We start from the raw sequence: 17,048 nt of genomic DNA, 5'->3' as shown, positions 1-17,048 counted from the left end.
CAGTGAGTCGAGATCGCACCGTTGCACTCCAACCTGGGCAACAGAGCGAGATTGTCTCAAAAAAAAAAAAAAAAACCCGACTCAAGTCAGTCCATGTGATCCTAATAGAGGTAAAAATTATCAATAGAAGGTCCTTCAGAAAGGCAACCTTTGCACACTGAAAACAGCAATTTAGGACCTGTAACATGAATGAAAGCCTGTAGCTTCCAAAAGTCTTTAGTCCAAATAATTAATTATTATTAAAGGACACTAGAACTTTCCTCCAAAAGGCAAAATGTGTCCAGGGCCAGGTGCGGTGGCTCACACCTGTTATCCCAGCACTTTGGCCCAGGTGGGCAGATTGCTTGAGGCCAAGAGTTTAAGACCAGCCTGGGCAACATGGCAAAGCCCCATCTCTAGAAAAAAAAATATGAAAATTCTCCAGGCATGGTGGCAGCAGTTGCAGCTACTGCGAGGCTGAAGTGGGAGGATAGCTTGAGCCTGGGAGGCAGAGGTCACAGTAAGCTGAGATCACACCATTGCACACCAGCCTGGCCAACAGAGTGAGAACCTGTCTCAAAAAAGAAAAGAAAATGTGTCCAGGAGTTAGGACCCAAAAACATTTAAACTCTGTGTCCAGGAATAGAGCAGAGACCTTGAAAAGGCAGAATTAAGTATAATTGCTGTGGTCTGAATGTTTGTGTCCCCCGCGAATTCGTATGTTGAAATTCTAACCCCCAAGGTGAGGATGGTATTTAGAAAGCAGGCCTTTGGAGGCCTAGGGCATGAGGGCAGAGTCCTATGAATCAACTAAGTGCCCTTTTAAAAAGGCCTCTGCCCCTTCCACCAAGTGAGAACACAGCAAGAAGTCATGCTCTATGAGAAAGCTGGCTCCCACCAGACACCAGACCTGCTGGCACCTTGATCTTGGACTTCTCAGACTTCGAAACTGTGAGAAATAAGTTTCTATTCTGTATTAGCTACCCAGTTTGAGGTACTTTGTTACAACAGCACGAACAAACTGGGACAATAATTTTAATGTGTAAAATTAAATTTAAATGTTAAATTAAGTTTAGCCTAAAGCTACTTCCTTACATATTTTAAGTTCAGCCTAAAGGTTTCTCCATACACAGTGAACTCTAACCTAACTGAACGTGCAAACAGACTATGACCCATTCTTGTGACAAGCAGCTGAGGCTCAGCCAATCACAGCAGCTGAGTTTCAGCCAATCACAGGTGGCCAACTGTTTGTATAGGGAAAACACCTAGCTGTCACCAATCCAGCCGTTTCTGTACCTCACTTCTGTCTTTAGTCCGTCACTTTCCTTTCTCCATAAATGTTATTCAACTATGTAGTAGCCCCGGGTTTGCTCTGAACCTATTCTGGTTCTGGGGGCTGCCCAACTATTGTATCGTTCTCTGCTCAAACACTGTTAAATTTAATTTGTCTCAAGTGTTTCTTTTAACAAAGAGAAGATGTATTAGATTTCCACCTAATTTGAAAATTTCAAAGCCATAATGGAGAAGCGTAGGCACTACTGGTCATTTTTGTCCAGTAGATGGAGCCCGAGTAGAAAGGAAACAGTCTGGCAAGTAGCAAAATTTGTCAGAGGAAGATTCGAACTGGGAATTCACTGCGGATTCCACACCCTAAGAGTCCATTAGGCAGCCTGCCAGAGTTCTCCCCAGTCAGTCTGAGTGAGAACTCCCAGAGGAAGGACCCTGAAATGAACTAATAAAATAACCAGCAGGACAAAGCGATGTGCCATGGAAAGAACAACAGATTTGATTTTAATCCGAATGCCAAGAGTTTGTTTTTGCAAACATACAAAACTTTAGGAATTAAGGTGAGTTGGAGGTGGATTTGTGATACTCATTGGATTATAAATAAAAGGTTAACAAGTATTTTAAAATTAAAGCCATAAGGCTGTGATTTTATGGTGTGTATGTATTTGAGGGAAAGAGGAAAAAATACATTTAAAAAGCTTGTAATTCCCTAAATACCCATGACTTATTAATTATACATGGAGTAATTAATAATACATGGAGTAATTATTACAATAATACATGGAGTAATTAATAATACATGGAGTAATTATTACAATAATACATGGAGTAATTAAAATTTCTGCAACATTTGATTATCAAGATGTGATATAATTTATTGAATTGGATTATAGTTTGTGGATGTGCTTAGCGCTCTACTACTTTTTAAAATGCTCTCCCACACATCATCATCAGAGCACATCTCAGAGATGGAAATTTATGATTTGCCCTAGGTTAGTGGGGAAACTGATAAAAAAAGGATCCTGTCTTACATACTCCCACCCTTTGTTGTAAGCTCCTGTTGGATGCCAAGAATCACCTGCTGCCTTAGTTCTTTGAACAGGTTTTATGTGTTTGATGGAATAAGCGCACTTTTCAAGAGAGAGAATAGCTGAGCTTTGAAGAATGGAATGACCAGGGTCTGAGTAGAGAGAGTGGCAGGAAGGGGAGCTGGGGCTAGGCAAGCTTGGGTTCACAGAGCTGCCCCTCTCTTATCTACCTGGTGAAGGGGGAGTGGAGATCATGATACTCCAACCCCTCTCTTCATCATCCTGGAGTAGGGAGAGTAGAAGAGAGAGGGAACAGAGAAAACTCATAAGATTGCTTGGTAGCATAACAACCTCAGCGAATTTAAAGTGGAACTGAGGTCCTTAGTCTTAGTCCATTTGTGCTGCTATAACAAAATATCTTACACTGGGTAATTTATAAACAACAGAAATGTATTGCTCACAGTTCTGGAGGCTGGGAAGTCCAAGAAAAAAGTGCCAGCAGGTTCAATGTCTGGTAAGGGCTCATTGCACATAGATGGTACCTCTTGCTGCATTCTCACATGGTAGAAGGCAGCAAACAGGCTCCTTTTAATCTCCTTTACATTATCCCATTTATGAAGGCAGAGTCTTCCTGACTTAATCACTTCCCCAAAGTCTCCACCTCCATGCTATGACATTGAGGATTAAGTTTCAGCCTATGATTTTGGAGAGCATAGCAACATTCAGACCATAGCACCCGCCAATGAGATTGTGGGCTATTCTTCCACCATACTCAATGGGTAAAGACATGGAGTAGGGCAGAGAGCTGGATTTAACCACGGTTGGAGTTTGGCCAAGTGAGTTTAAAGTACAATTAAAAGGACAAGGGAGCTTGGGATCTATTCAAGAGGGTGACTATAATGACGGACCATCCAATTTAAGTTGGATAAGGAAGTTGAGGACAGCAAGTCACAGTCACAGTCAGAGCCAATTCTCAGTGGCCAGGGCTATAGAAGGACACAGGCCATAAGAAGATAAGGAGGAACCTTGCACTGCTGGCCTCTGACAGCGAGTAGAACCCAATCTCTCTCTAAGCCCGTGACCCAATTTCCTCTGCCTTAAACAGCTCATAGTACGGCTGGCTCTTTCTCATTCTTCGGGCTGCTGTGAAGTCTTCCCCGACTTTCCCAGCATAGGACACAGGTCCTCCCTGCTGTTCTTAATAATACCCTTTTTTTTATTTCTTTCAGGGCTTCTCACCATCTGGTTATTTTATTGATTTGTTTACATGCTTATTGTCTGTTTTTCCCACCAGAATGGACGCTCCCCAAGGCCAGGAATCTTACCTGTCCTATTCACCACAGCAGCCTCAGCCTGGCAGACAGTTCAGCACACAGTAAATATTCAAGAACTATTCATTTAACAAATTAGTTGATATTCTGGGTTGCTTGAGATGCTAAGCACTATACTAAGATTTTTATACACATTTTCTCATTTACCTCTCATCAGTCAAATATTTACTAGGGAAAAGCTGAAGCTTAATGAAGTTATATAACTTGCCAAAAGTCACAGAGGAAAGCTAAAATTTGAAACCCAGTCTTTCTGATACTGAAATCCCTCCTCTCATCTTTGCAACTTTCATAAACAAATATTTTGTAAACCAAGCAACCATGCCTTATGCTAAGATTTATACAAGAAAGCCAAAGAAAAAAGGAGGCAATACAAGGCAAGTGGCTGTGGCCCTAATTTTTGTTACAGATATGGCATCTGTTCGCGTGCAGACGTTCTATAGAGTTCCAAATTAAATGTGCTTTCTGATACTGGGTTCAAAGTTGTGTTTGTTTTTTTTGTTTGTTTGCTTGTTTTTGAGATGGAGTCTCACTCTGTTGCCCAGGCTGGAGTACAGTGGGGCAATCTCAGCTCACTGCAACCTCTCCCTCCTGGGTTCAAGCAATTCTGTCTCAGTCTCCTGAGTAACTGGGATTATAGGCGCGTGCCACCATGCCCAGCTAATTTTGTATTTTTTGTAGAGATGGGGCTTCACCATGTTGGCCAGGTTGGTCTTGAACTCCTGACCTCAAGTGATCTGCCTGCCTTGGCCTCCCAAAGTGCTAGGATTACAGGTGTGAGCCACTGCACCTGGCCAGGGTTCCAATTTTAAAGAAGGGCTGGGCATGGTGGCTCATGCTTGTAATCCCAGCACTTTGGGAGGCCGAGGTGGGTGGATCATTTGAGGTCAGGAGTTTGAGACCAGCCTTGCCAACATGGTGAAACCCCACCTCCACTAAAATTACAAAAATTAGCCAGGCGTGGTGACCTGTGCCTGTAGTCCTGGCTACTCGGGAGGCTGAAGCAGGAGAATCGCTTGAACTCAGGAGGCGGAGGTTACAGTGAAACGAGATCGCACCACTGCACTCCAGCCTGGATGACAGAGTGACACTCTGCCTCAAAAAAAAAAAAAAAAAAAAGAAAAAGAAAAGGAAAAAAAATAAAGAAGGAAAAGATGCAAGATCTTTGTTTAAGGGCCACTACTTTTCCTTCTTATATCTTCTTCTTCTTTTCTTCTTGCTTTGTGCACAGCTTCCTTTCAACACATTGCCTCCTTTCTCCTGAAGTATTTGTTTGGCATACCCCAAAATATAAGAGAGTCAAACTTTTTTTTTTTTTTTTTTTTTTTTGAGACGGGGTCTCGCTCTGTCGCCCAGGCTGGAGTGCAGTGGTGCAATCTCGGCTCACTGCAAGCTCCGCCTCCCGGGTTCACGCCATTCTCCTGCCTCAGCCTCTCCGAGTAGCTGGGACTACAGGCGCCCGCCACCACGCCCGGCTAATTTTTTTTTTTGTATTTTTAGTAGAGACGGGGTTTCACCGTGGTCTTGATCTCCTGACCTCGTGATCCACCTGCCTCGGCCTCCCAAAGTGCTGGGATTACAAGCGTGAGCCACCGCGCCCGGCCTAAGAGAGTCAAACTTAAAGAGGATACTAGCAGGTATGAAAGCAACAAAATAGAATAAACAAAAATCTTGATCACCCATAAAGATCTAGGCTATCAGAGAAATGTGTATACATGTGATCAGGAGATAGCTCAGGAGTGAAGGAGAACAAAACCAAATGATAATGACTCACATGTAAAAGAAAGGGAAGATTGTGAAATTGTTTGCTACATTAGTACATGGGACAAAAATGTGATTCAAATTGTGTCATTCTTCTAATAACATGAATGTCACGAGTAAGACTAAAACTAACAAGAGAATGTGAATAAAAGGCCCAGCTTGAAATCTCAAGCTTTCAGAAATAATGTTTTTCTATTTGCATCTCTTAGCACTGCTACAGAAAATGACTCATACATAGAAGGTCCAGAAAGGAACTAAATTACAGTGTTTAAAACAAAACAATTACCCTATCGTACTCTCAGTTGTCTTTAAATGAGCAAAAAGAAAGCTGAGATAGAAACCTCCTTATTCACAGCCTACACAGAAGCTCCTATGAAGGCAAATGGTTATTTTTGCCTCGGGGTGTGCCAGAATCAGGGTGAAAACTTGAATGATTTGCATTTTTTCAGGTTCAGTTTGAGGAGTAGCCAGACCTGTCATCCCTGGGAGGTCGGTCGGATCAGGGACCTAGCGTGCTTTGTCCTCTTACCACCCATTGCATGAATTGCAGTGACAAGCTTGTAGGCCACAAAGTGTGTCACTACTTGTAAGACTGGGAAGAGCCAGAAAGAGTGTAAGGGTATCATTCCTTACCACACAGTCCTTCCACTCTTATCTGTCTATAGGAGTAAAGCTAAGTGCCTGTAATACTCCAGCTTGGTGCCTGGAGCTGAGGTGTTCTCCTAAGGTAAAAGGTGATCCTGAAGAAGGGGCTTTCCATTCTCCATGCACAGATGGACCTGTCCATCACTCACACCCTCCAGAATCCACAGTGAGCAAAGGCAATTTCTCCAAAGTTATGTCTATTTTATTTTACTTTCTTTTTTTTTTTGCATTTTTGCATGTTACAGGAAAATAAATGTGTTTTAATTTTATTCTCTTAAGACCTAATCACTTTTGTTTCATATCTAGGGAGAAAAGACAAAATATTTTAAGATTGGCAGCCGGGCATGGTGGCTCATGTCTGTACGCCCAGCACTTTGGGAGGCCGAGATGGGTGGATCACTTGAGGTCAGGAGTTCAAGACCAGTCTGGCCAACATGGCAAAACCCCATCTCTACTGAAAATACAAAAAAGAAAAAAAATATTAGCCACCTTGGATGTGGGCATCTGTAATCTCCACTACTCAGGAGGCTGAGGCAGGAGAATCACTTGGACCCGGGAGGTGGATGTTGCAGTGAGCTGAGATTGTGCCACCGTACCCCAGCCTGGGTGACAGAGCAAGAATCCATCTCAAAAAAATAAAATTAAATAATAAAATTAAAAATTGGCATTTGGGATAACAGGGAGCTCCACTCTGAAATAGATTCCAATTAGATCAAAGATTGAAATGCTAAAAGGAAATTGCAAGGCACTAGAGGAAAACATGGAAAGAACCCACATTAAATATGGTAGACTGACCATATGCTTTCATCTTCTCTCCCTGTCATAGGCTAAATAATGGCTCCCAAAGATGTGTCTACATCCTAATCTCCAGAATCTGTGAGTGTTACTTTATGTGGCAAGTACGTGGCAGATGTAATTAAGTCAAGGATCTTTGGATGGTTATCCTGAATTCTCTGGGTGGGCCCTAAATACAATCACAAGTGTCCTTATAGGAGAGAGGCAGAAGGAGATTTGGTACCAACAGAAGAGGAGGAGGAAATTGTGATCATGCAGAAACTGGAGTGATGGAGTCACAAGCCAAGGAATGCCAGCAGCCACCAGAAGCCGAAAGAGGCAAGGCAAGGATTCTCCCATGGAGCTTCCAGAGGGCACATGGACCTGCCGACACCTTGATTTAGGCCTAATGAAACTGAGTTTAGATTAGATTTCTGGACCCCAGAACTGTGAAAGAATAAATTTCTGTTGTGTTAAGCCCCTAATTTTGTGATAATGTGTCACAGCAGCCCTTGGAACCTAATACACTCCCCAAACCATCACAATGACAGTTAAGGGAAATAAAATAGTAAAACTCATAAAGATAAAGAGTATAACAGAAAAGGATTTCAATAAGTATTTGGAAGATGGAAAAGGAAAGAATGAGAAGCAACTTACTTACCAGAGTAGAGAAAATTACCTGAGAGCCTGGAGAAAGGGAAGTGAAAAAGACACAGTCAGTTCTCCCCAGAGAAGCCAGACACAGGGTCATCAAGCACCAAGCAGGGGCAGGAGTGGGGTGCAGGGCTGGCACTGGGGATAGAGTGGAAGCATTAACATGGACGTTGGATCCCTGGGCCCTGACTCCTCTGACACTGGTCTTCCTGAACTAGGTGCATCCCTTCTTGTCATGCCTTCCACCCCAGTCCCTGCCCTTGGCCCCACCACCACCACCTCAGCTGACACACATCAGTTCAGCTCACACTCCTTCCGTTAGAAAGAACCAGTCACAAGGTTCTTCCTGGATGCAATGGGGCTGGGAAATGCTGAGCAGCGCCAGGCATAGGCTTCCTCTAAACCACTCTGCACCAAGGAAGAAGGACATTTTTTTGATGGTCTAATAGCCGTCTCTGCCACACTCTCTAAGGCAATTAATTTTAAAATTTTAGAATACTGGAAATAAAGAAAAGATACTAAAAACTTCCAGAATGAAAAACCAGGTCACGTATTGCCTTATGGATCAGCAATCTGACTGGCATCAGGCTTTTCAATAGCAATACAAAATGCCAGAAGACAACAGGGCAATGCCCTCAAAATTCTGAGAGAAAATATCTTGCAAACAAAACATCTATTATACCTAGCAAGCAGCCATCCCAAAGGCAGAAGGCTGTGGCAGAATAAAAGGGAGCTATCTAGGGATAAAAATAGAACTGTTAATTATTATTATTATTATAATATATTTTTACAGACAAGGTCTCTGTCAACCCATGCTGAGGTGCAGTGGCACAATCATAGCCCACTGCTATGGGCTGGAACTCATGGGCTCAAGTGATCCCCCCACCTCAGCCTCCCAGCTAGCTAGGACTAGAGGCACATACCACCACATCCAACTTATTTTTGCTTTTCATTTTTTTGTAGAGGGTCTCCTTATTTTGCCCACGCTGCTCTAGAACTCCTGGTTTCATGCAATCCTCTTGCCTTGGCCTCCCAGTGTGCTGGGATTACAGGCATGAGCCACCATGCCCAACCTTTAATAATTATTTAATGTGTTTGAGAATTTGGAGGAAAAGGATTACCAAAAGTTTGCCAAATCTCCAGTATCCTTTGAATAGAAAAAAATAGTAATTATATGTAGAAAACTAGGCAATTTGGCCAGTGATGAGGGGGATTAGCAATTATTAATGTCAGAAAAAGCAGAAGGTTATACAAGAAAGAAGATATGATGACAAGATCCTATTTGGTTCAGTGGTGAATAATATTTAATAGTGACAAAAATGTAAACACTGACTTTTGGCTTAACTAAGCTTTTTTTTTTTTTTTTTGAGATGAAGTCTCGCTCTGTTGCACACGCTGGAGTGCAGTGGTGCAATCTTGGCTCACTGTAACCTCCGCCTCCCTGGTTCAAGCAATTCTCCTGCCTCAGCCCCCTGGGTAGCTGGGATTACAGGCGCATGCCACCATGCCCGGCTAATTTTTGTATTTTTAGTAGAGACAGGGTTTCACCACGTTAGCCAGGATGGTCTTGATCTCCTGACCTCACGATCCGCCCACCTCGGCCTCGCAAAGTGCTGGGATTACAGGCATGAGCCACTGCACCTGGACAACTAAGCATTTTTATATAACTGTATTGGAAAAATGAACACAGGGAAATAGGAAGGGTTAGAGTTGGATAAGAAATCAAAAGCTTCAACAATTTCCTTCCTAGGATCATACTCTATACGTATTTTTGATACATATGCAAAGATTTATGTACTAAGATTTATGTACAACGATTTATGTACAAAGATTTCCATCATTGAATAAGGAATAGCAAAAACAGAGATGACTTAAATATCTATGAATTGGAGACTCTACAACAGATTACGGTTCAATGAAATACAATGTTTTTGTGGGGTTTTTTTGAGATGGAGTCTCACTCTGTCGCCCAGTGCAGTGATGTGATCTCAGCTCACTGCAACCTCTGCCTCCAGAATTCAAGCAAATCTCCTGCCTCAGCCTCCCGAGTAGCTGGGATTACAGGCACGTGCCACCATGCCTGACTAATATTTGTATGTTTAGTAGAGAGAGGGTTTCACCATGTTGGTCAGGCTGGTCTCGAACTCCTGACCTCAAGACATCCACCCGCCTCGGCCTCTGAAAGTGCTGGAATTACAGGTGTGAGCCACCATGCCCAGCCTATTTTTTTTTTATTTTTTTATTTTTTGAGACAAAGCATTGCTCTGTTGCCCAGGCTGGAGTGCAATGACACAGTCTTGGCTCACTGCAACCTCCGCCTCCCGGGTTCAAGCCATTCTCCTGCCTCAGCCTCCCAAGTAGCTGGGACTACAGGCGCAAGCCACCATGCCCAGCTAATTTTTGTATTTTTAGTAGAGAAGGGGTTTCACCATGTTGGTCAGGGTGGTCTCGAATTCCTGACCTCAAGTGATCCACCTGCCTTGGCCTCCCAAAGTGCTGGGATTACAGACATAAGCCACCACACCCAGCCCCCATTTGTTTTAAAGCCATCCCAACATATGCTGACATGATCTCCGGATAGTGAAAATAAAACAAGACAAAATACACAAACAGAAACAAAGTGGAGACTAATGGGTCCATATACTACCACTTGTGAGTAGTATAATGCATGTATCAATATACACATACACATGCACAAACATTGAGTCTTATGTATGTACAGACTATCTCTGAAAAAATACACAAGAAACTGCCTGTAGCAATCAACTTTGTGGAGGGGAATTGCGGTTAAGAGGGCAGAGATAGATAGGGAATTGATATAGCTTGGATGTTTGTCCCCTCCAAACCTCACGTTGAAATATGCTCCCCAGGGCCAGGCACGGTGGCTCACACCTGTAATCCCAGCACTTTGGGAGGCTGAGGCGGGCAGATCACGAGGTCAGGAGTTTGAGACCAGCATGACAAACATGGTGAAACCCTGTCTTTACTAAAAATACAAAAATTAGCTAGGCGAACTACGGGTGCCTGTAATCCCAGCTACTAGGGAGACTGAGGCAGGAGAATCACTTGAACCCAGGAAGCTGAGGTTGCAGTGAGCCAAGATCACGCCACTGCACTCAGCCTGGGCAACAGAGTGAGACTGTGTCTCAGAGCTCAGAAAAGAAAGAGAGAAAGAGAGAGAGAGAGAGAGAAAGAAAGAAAGAGAGAAAGAGAGAAAGAAAGAAAAAGAAAGACAGACGAAAGAAAGAAAGAAAGAAAGAAAGAAAGAAAGAAAGAAAGAAAGAAAGAAAGAAAGAAAGAAAGAAAGAAAAGAAAGAGAAAGGAAGGAAGGAAGGAAGGAAGGAAGGAAGGAAGGAAGGAAAGAAAGAAAGAAAGAAAGAAAGAAAGAAAGAGAAAGAGAAAGAAAAAGAAAGAAGGAAAGAAAGAAAGAAAGAAAGAAAGAAAGAAAGAAAGAAAGAAAGAAAGAAAGAAAGGAAGGAAGGAAGAAAGAAAGAAAGAAATATGCTCCCCATTGTTGGAGGTGGGGCCTGGTGGGAGGTGTTTGGGTCATGGGGGCAGATCTCTCTTGCCATCCTCATGGTAATGAGGAAGTTCTTGCTCCGTTCATGCTCTGTTCATTCACATGAGAGCTGGTTATTTAAAGGAGATTGGCACCTCCTCTCTCTGTCTCTCTCTCTCTCTCTCTCTCTCGCTCTCCCTCTTGCCATGTAACACAGCTCCCTCTTTGCCTTCTTTCATGAGTGGAAGCTTCCTGAGGCCTCACCAGAGGCAGATGCCAGCACTATGCTTCATGTACAGCCTGAGAACCATGAACCAAATAAACCTCTGTTCTTTATAAATTACCCAGCCTCAAGTATTCTTGTACAGCAACACAAACGAAGTAATACAGGGACCTACTCTTCACTGTATATAATTTTGTCACTTAAAATTTTATGCTAGTGAATATATTACTTATATAATAAATATATGAATATTCATTATTAATATTATTCATGAATAATATAGTAATTATTCATTGATTCAAATGAATAATATTTCAAACGAAGGATAAAAGCAACCCGGTAAAAGAAAGAAAAATTTTTAAAAACACAAAATTAGCCCCCTTAATAGCTTTATATATCAAACATAATCTTAAAATATCTTTTCAGTATGTTTAACATTTTTCCTTTAGGTGGCAGTAACTACATTTTTATTTTTTATAATAGCCACCTGACTAGGCTTTAGAATCAGTTCAACAATAGTATTTGGTTGTCTTATTTTTCCTTTTCATAGGAAAAAAATGTTTAAATATTAAAACCTACATTTATAAAATGCATGGCCCAGAAGTGTTCCTGACTATTGTTATTGAAAATGAGAGAAAACAAGTTACAATTCAAGGGATATAAAACAGACTGGAAGGATATTCACCAACATGTTGGCAATGTTTGTCTCTGGGAAGTAGAACAATTAATAGGTGAGTCTGTTTTGCTCTTTTTGCTTTTCCAAATTTTCTACCATGAACATGGTTTTTTTGTTTTTTGTTTGTTTGTTTGTTTGTTGAGACAAGAGTCTTGCACTGTTGCCCAGGCTGGAGTGCAGTGGTGTGATCTCGGCTCACTGCAACCTCCACCTCCTGGGTTCAAGTGATTCCCCTGCCTCAGCCTCCCAAGTAGCTGGGATTACAGGCGCCCGCCAGAACATGGTATTTTTTTAACAGCTTGTTTATTCTGCAATCCTGACCCATTAAAGGCTTCTTAAGCCCTGGATAATTGAAGGTGGTATGGGCTTCAGTCTTATCTGGCTCTCAAGTATTTCTAATATCACCAACCCCTTTGATTTATTAACTGTGGAATGAAAATAATGACAGAAACTTTAGGCATCTCATTATATGACTATCGAGGGAGAGATTTGGGAGTAAAGGATCCTTTTAATACTCCTCAAATCCAGAAATGATTTACTACCAAGTTAATAAAACCCATTTCAGGACCTTCCTCCCATCCCACCCCACCCATTGGTATTAATCCCTTTCAAAACCTTATAACTAATTGTGAATTCATCATTTCATATTTTTTAGAAGGCCCACAACACTAGATCCACCATTGCCAAAGCATACCAAAATACTCTTTGACAACTTTGTAAACATCCACGCTCTGAAAGGGTATGGGGGGAATATCTGTAAGCTTTCCACTGAACTAAAGTTCCCCAGGCCAGGGACCAAGCTTCCCACACTTTTCTAACCCTGTTGCCTAGCACATGTCTGGCACACTTCAGGCATTCGAAAACATTTGTAGGACTGTTGAACAGAAGTAACTATTCATGGATAGGTAAAAGCCTCCCTAAGTGTTTTCTTATTCATGGGGTAGTTGAGAGTAAATTCTTACAGAGCTGTGTCTGGTGGCTAGCAGAAAGGCTATACCTACTCAAATTAACAGGCCACACAGAAAAGTCTCCTTGTCCCCAGAAGGGCCCTCGGGAGTGACTGGAGAGCAGATCCTGCCAAGTCACCACAGTGCTACCCTGCAGGTTGGCTCTGTGCCAGCCTGAGGAAAAGGAATCTATCTCCCCTCCTTGAAAACACGCCTCAGCATATTTATCTGGGAAACAGAGAAGAAAACAAATATGGTATGTGATTTACAAATCTCTCAAACAGGAATGCAAACTGGTGTGAGACACCAAATGAGAAGAGTGAGAATTTAAATGCCAGTGCCCTGTGATGCAACAATTCCACCTCTGGGTGTATACCCCAAAAAATGGAAGCAGGGGCCGGGCACAGTGGCTCACGCCTGTAATCCCAGCACTTTGGGAGGCCAAAGCAGGTGGATCAAGAGGTCAGGAGATCAAGACCATCCTGGCCAACACAGTGAAACCCCGTCTCTCCTAAAAAATACAAAAAATTAGCCGGGCCTGGTGGCAGGCGCCTGTAGTCCCAGCTACTCGGGAGGCTGAGGCAGGAAAATGGTGAGAGCCGTGGAGGCGGAGCTTGTAGTGAGGCGAGATCGTGCCACTGAACTCCAGCCTGGGCAACAGAGCGAGACTCCGTCTCAGAAAAAAAAAAAAAAAAAAAAGAAGCGGGGACTTGACCAAATATTTACCCACCCGTATCATAACAGCCTTATTCATAACAGCCAAGAGCTGAAGCACCCCAAGTGCCTATGAACAGATAAGTGGATAAAGAAAACATGGTGTACACATGCAGTGGAATATTTTTCAGTCTTAAAAAAGAATGACACACCTTTAATCCCAGCACTTTGAGAGGGAAAGATAGGCGGATCACTTGAGACCAGGAGTTTGAGACCAACCCAGGCAACATGGCGAAACTCCATCTCTACAAAAAATTAGCCAGGCGTGGTGGCATGTGTCTGTAGTCCCAGCTATTTGGGAGGCTGAGGTGGGAGGATCACTTGAGCCTGGGAAGTCAGGACTGCAATGAGCCATGATCACACCACTGCACTCCAGCCTGGACAGCAGAGCAAGACCCTGCACCCGGCCCGTAAGTATTTTTAATGTCACTGAACTGTACACTTAAAAAGAGTTAACATGGTAAATTTCATGTCATGTGTACTTTACTATTTTAAAAAAAAGAACAGGCCGGGTAAAAAAAAAAAGAACGCCTGTAATCCCAGCACTTTGGGAGGCCGAGACGGCGGATCATGAGGTCAGGAGATCGAGACCATCCTGGTTAACACGGTGAAACCCCATCTCTACTAAAAATACAAAAAAATTAGCCGGGCGTGGTGGCGGGCGCCTGTAGTCCCAGCTACTCGGGAGGCTGAGGCAGGAGAACGGCGTGAACCCAGGAGGCGGAGCTTGTAGTGAACCAAGATTGTGCCACTGCACTCCAGCCTGGACGACAGAGCGAGATTCTGTCTCAAAAAAAAAAAAAAAAAAAGCCAAAATAATACTATCCAGGTGGAACCAGGAAGTAAGGAATATTTCTCTATATTTTATGAATATCAAAATAAGAAGGAATTGAATATTTATTCCATAACTGCTCTGTAACATAAATATGAATTATTTGCAGATCTTAATGATAATTGCTAATATCTAATGAGGCCCATACTATGTGTCAGGTAATGTGCTAAGGGACTTATGTATACTATCTTAATATTCAAAACCATCCTATGAAGTAGGAACTAATATTATCTTCAATTTAAAATTCAGAAAATGGAGGTTTAGAAAATGTAAATCCTTTTCCCAAGACCACAGGGTTAGTGAGTAGTAGAACTCAGATCTGACCTCAGATTTCCTAGCTGTTGAGCACCTTGCTCATTTCAGAGTTCGGGTTCTGTTTCTTACAATCAAAATGTTTGTGTTTTTTTGTTGTTGTTTGTTTTGTTTTGTTTTGTTTTTTTCCTTTTTGAGACAAGGTCTCGCTCTGTTGCCCAGGCCAGTGTGCAGTGTCGCCATCTTGGCTTACTGCAGCCTTGACCTCCTGGGCTCAAAAATCCTCCCACCTCAGCCTCCTGAGTAGCTGGGACTGCAGGCATGCACTACCACACCTGGCTAATTTTTGTTTTTTGTTTTTTTTGTTTTTTTTTTTTTAAGAGATGGGATCTCACTATGTTGCCTAGGCTGGTCTTAAATTCCTAGACTCAAGCAATCCTCCTGCCTTGGCCTTCCAAAATGCTGGGATTACAGGCGTAAGCCACCACACCTGGCCTGTGGTTGTTTTTGTCTGAAGTTAAACACTTGTTTAAGGAATTTGTAAGGATGGGAATTTGAAGTACGAGAATCCAAATGGCATTTATGTGTCCAGAGGATATAATAGTTGAACAGCAGCACTTCTTACAAAATTGTGCCTAAAACGATGCCTTGGCAAGCCGCCTCTTTTACTGAGGAACTGAGGAACTCAAGTCAAAATCCCAAGGTAAAGGGACTGGGAAGACACTGGCAACAGTGACCATATCTTCCTTTTCAGGTACAGATAATTCTGTAAAATAATTCTAAAATGACACTGTAATTTTTTTTATTTTCAGACTTCATAGCTGTAATTTCTGACACATTGCTGAGCATTAATTTTTAAAATAAGCATAACCTGGGCAAAACACCGGAACCAACTGAGAGATCTAGTGATTGTATTCTGATAATTTATATTAATAGGAATCTGCCTTTCCTCCAAAGGATTGACTGGACGCATTATTGTATTTGCTTTTCACATGTATGTGTATTGTGTGTGTGTGCATGTATGTGTATGGTGTGTGTGTGCTTGTACACAAAATGGTGGATGAGCACATGTATTTACCTCTTCTATCTTCCACATTCCCATAAAAGTGACAGAAAATATTCTTTAAAGAAAATGAGTGAATAACAGCAATAGGAAACAAGAAGGAGTGTCATCAGCACACAAGAGTTTTGGGAAATTTCTAAAAGACACAAAGCAGATGGATGAACTGACGACAAACTGCAGGCCAGGGCACAGGAAATAAGCATGTGTCTTCCCAAGGGGACCCAGAGAAACTCCTCACGTGGTCAACAATACAATGATGGGCTGTGGGAGCAATCAACAGTGCCCTCATTAAAGAACTGGATTCAGTGCCTTGGGACAGCTGGGCCCCTTTCCTGTGACCTGTGTAAACAAAGCTAGGCAGCTGAGACTTTTGGCCTCAGGCTACAAGCCAGGGCACTGCTCTTTAGAAAGAAAGGGCAGAGAGAGGGTTCCTCCGGAGGGTCTTGTAGCTTAAAAGGACGTAACTGAAGAAACTTTGAATCTCTACATTTATAAACTCAGAGGGGAAACAATCAAACTCAAAATGCATCTCTACCTCCTCCGGGGGAACCTCAGGTTCCCCAGCCTTCTTGCCTACTCCGCCCACAGGAAACCCACAGGGAAGCCTTCCTGTCCAAAAGTCCTGCCTACTTACACAGAACTCGTGCCAGACATTCTATTCAGGGAAAACCTTCCTGGAGAAACAAACCTAAACAATTGAAGAGGAAACCCACACAAGCTGGTTGTGCTAAATTAAGGCATTTGTTTGGTTCTGAATTCATTCAAATGAATAGACAATAGAGAACACCACACTTCTCAGGAAAAACAATACAAAAGTGAAAGCTTTAAAAAATAAAACAACTGACCCAAAGGAAAAAGATAATCCAAGCAGGGGAAAAGAATTTAAAAAAAAAAAAACCTAATTAACACACACACGAAATCAATCATATTCCGAACACCTAAAGTAGCAAATTAATAAAATTAGTATTTAAAACAATACTAGTAAAAATGCTAATTAGGATAATCAGAAATTTATAGCCTACTACAATCCTAATTGCAGTTTGCTATGACAAGTAGCAATCAGAGAACACAAAAGAGTTCTTAGGAACTAAAAATAAACATTTCAAAGGGATGACTAAACAATAATATAGACACAACCAAAGATCAATTTGATTACCTGAAAGATAAAGTAAAATGACAGAAAATATGAGAGAAAATTAAAATATGTAGAAGTTAACTCTGAGAAATCTAATACCTATAAAAATGTGGTTTTAGAATGTATTTAGGACTATGGAGAAAAATAAACAATCCAGAAAATAAAATTTTCCTATGATAAAGAGTTTTTAGGACCAGGCATGGTGGCTTACGCCTGTAATCCCAGAACTTTGGGACACCAAGGTGGGCAGA

The 17,048-nt window shown here is 42.1% G+C and overlaps 1 long non-coding RNA gene across 3 annotated transcripts in view; it reads right to left on the bottom strand.

Annotated features, from left to right (window-relative positions):
* The window catches only part of LOC129479621 (uncharacterized), a 63,885-nt gene that overhangs the window by 13,545 nt on the left and 33,292 nt on the right, over positions 1 to 17,048 (bottom strand). For all 3 annotated transcript variants that reach the window (XR_008656739.2, XR_010120103.1, XR_008656738.2), the window contains one exon: positions 7,482 to 7,594. This is a non-coding gene — a long non-coding RNA (uncharacterized lncRNA). The remainder of the gene's footprint in view (positions 1 to 7,481; positions 7,595 to 17,048) is intronic.

The sequence above is a fragment of the Symphalangus syndactylus genome, chromosome 3 (genome assembly GCF_028878055.3).
Source record: "Symphalangus syndactylus isolate Jambi chromosome 3, NHGRI_mSymSyn1-v2.1_pri, whole genome shotgun sequence".
NCBI lineage: Eukaryota > Metazoa > Chordata > Mammalia > Primates > Hylobatidae > Symphalangus > Symphalangus syndactylus.
This window is presented reverse-complemented; position numbering and strand designations above follow the sequence as displayed.